The sequence below is a fragment of the Macaca fascicularis genome, chromosome 17 (assembly GCF_037993035.2).
Source record: "Macaca fascicularis isolate 582-1 chromosome 17, T2T-MFA8v1.1".
NCBI classification, from domain to species: Eukaryota; Metazoa; Chordata; class Mammalia; order Primates; family Cercopithecidae; genus Macaca; species Macaca fascicularis.
This window is the reverse complement of record NC_088391.1, coordinates 11,512,283-11,519,980: the sequence shown is the minus strand read 5'-3', so window position 1 is coordinate 11,519,980 and position 7,698 is coordinate 11,512,283.

Below are 7,698 nucleotides of genomic sequence, written 5' to 3'. Positions count from 1 at the left end.
ATCTCATCCTAATAATCCTGGAAAGTCTTAATTTATTTCAGCATCAACTCAGAAGTCCAAAGTCTCACCTGAGACTCAAGGCAAGTTCCTTTCAGCTGTGAGCCAGTAATATCTAAATAAGGGTTTTACTCCCAAGGTACAATGGTGATACAGGCAGGAAAACAATGGTAATACAGGAAAACAATCCTATTCCAAGAGGGAGAAAATGGCCAAAAGAAAAGGGTAACAGGCTCCCACACAAGTCTGAAACCCAGCAGGGCAGACATTAATCTCTAAGTCTCCAAAATCATATTCCTTGTCTTCATGTCCCACATCTTAGGCACAGTGGTGTGAGGGGTGGGTTCCCAAGGCCTTGGGCAGCCTAATCCCCAAGGCTTTGCTGGGCAGAGCCCATGTGGCTGCTCTCACGGGTTGGAGTTTAATGCTTGTTGCTTTTTTAGGCTGAGATTGCATCATGTTGGTGACTCCATAATTCTGGGGTCTGGAGTGCTGTGGCCCTGCTTTCATGGCTCCATTAGGCAGTGCCTTGGTAAAGTGCTCTCTGCAGGGCTCCAACTCCACATTTATGCTCTGCATTGCCTTGGTTGAGTCTCTCTGTGGGGGCCCCACACCTGCAGTAGGCTTCTGCCTGAGCATCCAGACTTTTAGATACATCCTCTGAAATCTAGGTGGAAACTGCCAAGCCTCCCCAACTCTTACATTCTGCACACCTTCAGACTTAACAGCACGTGGAAGATGCCAAGGCTTCCAGCTGGAGTGGCAGACCAATTAGCATCTGGGGCCTTTTGAGCTGTGGCAGAGATTCAGGGAATATACTTCAGAGGTCAGCAGCACCTCAGGCCATTTCCCCAAAACCATTCTGTCCTCCTAGGCCTCTGGAGCTGTGATGGGAGGGGCAGCCTCAAATATTTCTGAAATAATTTTCGGTCCTTTTTCCCATTGTCTTTACTATAAGCACCTGGCTCCATTTTATCCACACCGATTGCTCTAGCAAGTGGTTGCTCTGCAGCATCTTTGGATTCCTCATCTGAAAATATTCTTTCCTTTTTGAACATGCAGCCAGTCTGTGAACTTCCCAATTTTTATGCTCTCCTTTCTTTTTAATGATAAGTTTGACTTTAGTTCATTCCTTTACTCTTATGTCTGATTGTAAGCTGTTAAAAGCAGCCATGCCACCCCTTGAATGCTTTGCTGCTTAGAAAATTCTGCTGCCAGATACTCTAAGACATCACTCTTAAGTTTGACCTTCCACAAAACTCAAGGGGACAAACACCATGCAGCAAGTTCTTTGCTAGGTGTAACGAGGGTGACTTTTGCTCTAGAGCCCAATAAGTTTCTCATTTCCATCTGAGACTTCCTCAGTATAGCCTTTTCTGTCTATATTTCTATCAGCATTTTGGTCACTACCATTTAACCAGTGTCTAAGAAGTTCCAAACTTTCCCTTGTCTTTTTATCTGCTTCTAAGCTTTGTAAACTCTTCCAACCTCTGCTTATTACCTACTTCCAAAATGGCTTCCACATTTTCATGTATCTTTATAGCAACACTCCACTCTTCAGTACCAGTTTTCTGTTTTAGCCCACTTATGTTGCTAAAAGGAATACCTGAGGCTGGGTAATTTGTAAAGAAAAGCGGTTTATTTGGCTCACCATTCTGCAGGCTGTACAAGAAACATGGCAACAGCATCCGCTTATGGGGAGGAACTCAGCCTGCTTCCAGTCATTGTGGAACATGAAGGGGAGCCGACATATGCCAAAATCACATGGCAAGATTAAAGGCAAGTGGAGGTGCCAGACACTTTAAAAATAAGCAGCTCTTGTGGGAACTAATAGAGCAGGAACTTACCCACTTGAGAGAATGGCAATAAACCATGCATGAGGGATCTGCCCCCATAATCCAAAGACCTCCTGCCAGATCCCATCTTCAACATTAGGGATCACATATCAACGTGAGACTTGGTGGGGCCAAACAAACCATATTTAAACCATAGCAGTTGTTTTCTTGAGGTGTGACTTTACCTGCCCTTGGAGACGATCTTGTTGGATAGCGTGTCTGGTTCCAGGTGGCTTCACAAGGCTCATTTGTTGAATGAATAAAGGAATGAGTAGATGACAACAGAATTTTAGATGATTGCATTTTGGTGGGATTCACTTTCTTAAAAATCTTGTTACTTTTGAGTTATGTATTCTGTCCAACCCTTTTCTTACTGACTTACAAAGAGAAGGGCTGGGTAGAAATAAGAAATTTAAAGGAAGTGAGGAACCAAGAATATGTAAGGGAGAGCATGAAATGCAGAAGATTGGATGATGACAACCAAAAGATTTTCTGTTTCAAAGCAATGAAATAATCCAGCACTCTAAGGTTATCGCCTGTGACATAAAAACAAGAAAGATGCATCAGTGAATACCACTGCCTAAAACAACCATTAAGTGAATTGAGGTTTTTACTCCACTACTCAGTGCTTCTTCAGTAGGGTCTGTGAAACTTTTCCTTAAGATCACCTTCTAGATTTCATGCTTTTAGCTGACATGTTTATGCCTTATGATTTGGTCCAGGAAAAAAATAAAGAAACAATGAGAAGTTTATGTAAGCTGAGGTCTTGGACTGAAAATAACAGAATTGAGAGGAAATGTGTATATGGACCCACTAGGGTTCTCATCTCTGTTCTCCAGCCTGGACCACTTATTTATTTTAACCTTTTGGAATTTTCTGTCCTGTTTAATAAAAATCCCCCCTGCCAAATTTAGGTGGGTCTTGAACCCATTTGTTAAATATATAAAAATCTATCACTTTTAGATGCATTTGTGAGAATAGCCTATTCTCATTAGGGAGGATAGAAATTTCAACAACATTATTATATACGTATATATAATTTTTTTTTTTTTTTTGAGATAAAGTTTCACTCTTGTTGCCCAGGCTGGAGTGCAATGGCATGATCTCGGCTCACTACAACCTCTGCCTCCCAGGTTCAAGTGATTCTCTTGCCTCAGCCTCCTGAGTATCTGGGATTACAGATGCCTGCCACCAGGCCTGGCTAATTTTTGTATTTTCAGTAGAGATGAGGTTTCACCATGTTGACCAGGCTGACCTCAAACTCCTGACCTCCGGTGATCCAACTGCCTTGGCCTCCCAAAGTGCTGGGATTGCAGATGTGAACCACCACGCCCAGCCATAAATACTTTTGGACCAGGGTTTCACTTTGTCACTCAGGCTGGAGTACAGTGGTACCATCATGGCTCACTGCAGCCTCGACCGCCTGGGCTCAGGTGATCCTTCCACCTCAGCCTTCTGGGTAGCTGGGACTATGGGGGGTGAGCACCATACTGTCTAATTTTTTTTTTTTTTTGTATTTTTTTTTTTTTTGTAGAGATGGGGTTTCACCATGTTGCCTAGGGTGGTCTCGAACTCCTGGGCTCATGCGATCCATCCACCTTGGCCTTCCAAAGTGCTGGGATTACAGGTGCTAGCTACCGCACGCCTGCCTCAGCAAAACTTACTGTGTAATTTGTGGATCAGATTAAAAAGTGAGTGTCAAGATTTAGTAAGAAAAGTCAAAATAAGCTCACTCTAGTTGTATTTGTGTTTTTAAAACAGAGTTTTTACAAATGAACTTATCTATGACAGCCTTAGACAGGTTGAAGTCAGGGAGATCTGTATGGAGGGCAAAGATCAGGGAGCCCAGAGTAAAACTCCAGAAATTTCTACATAAATTTAAGGGCCAAGAGGAGAAAGAGGGAAGTCCATAAAGATGTGAGAAGGAAGAGCCAGGGAAGTGGTTCAGAACAGAAATGAATGGTATCCTTCATTCCAAGAGAGGAGTTTAGAGATTGAGAAAAAGGACATCAAGCGACTGATTCTCCAGGGAGGTGAAGTAGCTGAAGAAAGGAAAATGCTCATTGGATTGTCGTCCTGGTGACCTTAAGGAGGACAACAGGCTCCCACACAAGTCTGAAACCCAGCAGGGCAGACATTAATCTTTAATGTGGTGTGGTGGTGTGGTGGTGTGGTTAGTGTGGAAGCCACATTCAGTTGGTTGAGAAGTCAAAGTGAGGTAAGATGTTGATGACAAAGAGCTTATCATTATTTCAAAATGTTTAGCTGTAAAGAGCATTTGAGAACAAGACAGAAGCTATAAGAGGGTGTCGGGTGGTAGGAATGTCTTTTTAGGTGTGAGATATTTGAGCATTGAGAGCTGAGGGGAAAGAGCGAGTAGGGAGGAAGAGAAGTTGATGATACACAGGAAAGAATGTGTTGCTGATGGTGCAAGACTTGAGGTAGGCATCAACCTTGGTTAAGAACCACATGTTCTATCCTGGTTCTATGGGGAAATTAAACAGTTATCTCTTTATCCTATAACACTTTTCCCAGGAATATACCCACTCATACATACTAGACATTCCTGTGCATTTACATCTGGTTTAGCGAATGATGTAGGCAGTAGTAGACCTACACTTATGTGAAGAGACCAGTCTGTGATCTGTGGTAAAACAATTGCATGTTAATCTTCCTGATCTCTGCATTCCTAAATTTTGCTAGCAATAGGTAACCTAATTTTTACGTGGTACTTACTGTTGTTCTTTGGCAAGCTGCCATGGTTTAGAAAAGCTTCGTTGTCTGAGGTTTGCTTCAGCTTTCTTTTCACAGCAGAATGGGGTCCTGTAAGCCTCCCCTCAAAGGACTGGATTTCTGAACATTGGTGCCCTTTGCATTGACTCTTCGTGAACAATGTATAATATCCCAGGGGAGTTGAGAATGGAATGATCTTTGCACTTGATGTAAATTTTTAGATGCTTACCACTTGGACCTTCAACATGTGGTTTTATCCACAAAACAGATTTTGAGAGACAGGGGACCAGACATCTGTTTATGTGATTTGATCTTAAGGAAACTCAATTACAGATAAGTGAAGAGACATAAAGATATTTGTCTGAGGTCATGTAAGCAGTTGATGGTTGAACTAAACCTATAGCTCCAGCCCCCTGACTTTTGACCTCTATTTCCTTGGCTTAAATGTGTGTTGCCTATAGCAGGAAAGGGTATGGTTTCCATTAAAAATCATTGCTAAATCAAACACCCCAGCATCATGAATTCAGAAATTTGTGAAACCGGTAAAAGCATTATTGATTCTCAGGTGGTCTAGAAGTAATTTCTTCTTATATTGAAGCCACTTGTGAGCTTATAACTCAAAATAGTTATGAGTGTGCGTAGAGCTCAGAGGTAAGAAATGTCACCATGGGCTTCAGACAGCAGAAGGTTCACATTTCTGGATGTGCAGTTTTGTAACTTGGCCTTGTTGTTCACAATTTCTTCGTTTGTAATTTATTTCTTCCATATGTGGGATGTGGGGAAATATCCTGAAGACAATTCTAATGAAATACATTGAGTAATAGGTTCTATTAGTTTATAGGGATTTAGGAAGTATTTCTCAAGGACTTTGAAGTCTCCTACTGAAAAGCCCTTTAGAAAGAGAATAGTCTAATTTCATTTCATTTTCCTGGCTCAAAAATGAAAATGATCATTACTAAATATGCATCTTACATCTTGCATAAACAGAATGTCAGAAAACTGACATATAAACAGGCAAATATAAAAGCAGGTAAATATGGAGATCTTTGTAATGGCTCTCCCTTTCTTTATTCACCAGGGCAAGGGAATAAGGAAATACAAATTCTTATCTTTAATATTTTGTTTCTTGAGTGAAGTTGTCTAAGGCAACTTTGTATATGCCCATGTATGCTACATTGAAAACAGTGAAAAAGAAATGTGCCTTACATGTATTTCTGGTTAATTTTGGAAGATTTCTGTCAGCTCCCCTTGGGACGTTTATAAAATAATAGGTTAGATATGATTGGCGACACACTATGGTTTCTCCTTTCTATCACATGCACTCTTGGGAGCTCTGTATTGCTTACTAACTTGAGGATGGTAAAGTAAGTTTTTACCTTGGGTGAGATAAAGTCTTGAAAATGTAGCATGAGCAAATCTATAGCAAATCACCAAATATGAACTCAATTTGGCACCAGGGTCATCCTTAAGAGATAAACCTTGGGGTGATGGACCTGCTTTTGTGGCTTCATGATGCAATGGAGACCTGCTGAACGGAGCTGCAGAGCTGGGGTGTAGGGTAGGGTTGGAGAAAGGTGATAGTGCTACCTGTACATAAAGCTCAAATAAATGTAATTTCTCCTAAAGCTTCTGACCATCGAGAGGCATTTCAGCAACTGCAATTGACATGAACTCTTTTGATAGAATAGTTTATGTCGATTGCAATTTCTGAAATAGCCTATTGAATGAGAAAAAAAAAGCTATGAAAGCTATGAACAAAAGCCTCTAGGATGAAACAAAGCTATGTAAATAATCTTACCGATGTCTAATACAAATAAAACACATACCCTTTTTCTGTATACTCGTCTGAAGCTACGTATTGACTTTTTAGGGTATTTTCTTCTTATCCTCTTCAAGACATCAGTCATATACAGATGCATAGTTAGGATGTGGAGCAGATGATTTGCCCACACTCTCTCCCACTCAGAGATGGCACCGTCTATGGCCTCTTAAATTCTGCAGTGACATTTAATTGATGTTTATATTGTCACGGAAAATGGTTCATGAACACAGATGATATTTTCATAACCACACAGAAATACCGTGTTTAGAAAGCAGGCTTGGCCTAGCACAAAAGTTCTCACTCAATCCAGATTAAAGACTATTATTTGCTAAAATAATACATATTTCTAATGCTTTTCTAGTTGTAGAGCAGTACAGACTAAGACTGTAAATCACCAAGCTATCAGATATGAAGTGCATGCTATTTGTTGGCATGTTGCTGACCTATGCAGAGCCTCCATTTTTCCATACAGCTGCCACCTTCCCCAAAGCATCTGGTCGTGTGCCTCGTCTCACGCCCACTCAGTGCACTACGGCAAAGTGTGGGCTCTTACAAACCATGGTTCCCAGAGACTTGGTTCATGGACCACGGATGATGCTTTTCAAGAACGGGAGACACATATTGGTGCTAAAATTACAATACTCTAGGCTCAGGGTCTACCCCTTATTTATGCTCCTGGTGTTAGAAAATGTATTAGGAAATAAATCGTAAGATGATCAAGGACTGGCAAAGACATTTAATAAAATGTCAGCAAACCTGGAAAACAAGTGAGGACGCAATTCATCATACTGAGGAGACAAGATGGAGAAAACTTTAAAGCCATAAGGGAAAGGGCAGCATAGTCAATGAGTAGGAACATTATTTCTAGAATCCTAATGAAAATAGTTTATTATACATGAGAAATATCTTACTTGATCAAAATGAAGGAACTCAGGTTATGATTTTAGTCAATAGTAAGTAGGAACAAGTAAATTACCAGAATGGCTAGGACCCATGAACTCTGCATTTCTTTCTCTTCCGGATGCTACTGGATAAAGGGTGTCCATTTAATATGTAATAGGAGGTGTTGTGCTGGTCTTAGCTGCTTACATTTTATCTCATTAAAGGAACTCAGAATGAAGTGAACAGTGAAGAAATTAAGTAACTGCCTCATACTGTGGCAAAAGGGGAAGAGAAAGAAAAATGTAGGATATGTCTTGTGAACTGAAACACTGTGTTTCCTGGCTATATTCTTTATCAGGAGAAACATGCTTAACAGTCAATAAACCCCATCCATGGTCTTTGTTAAGTTTAAAATAATAGATGGACAAA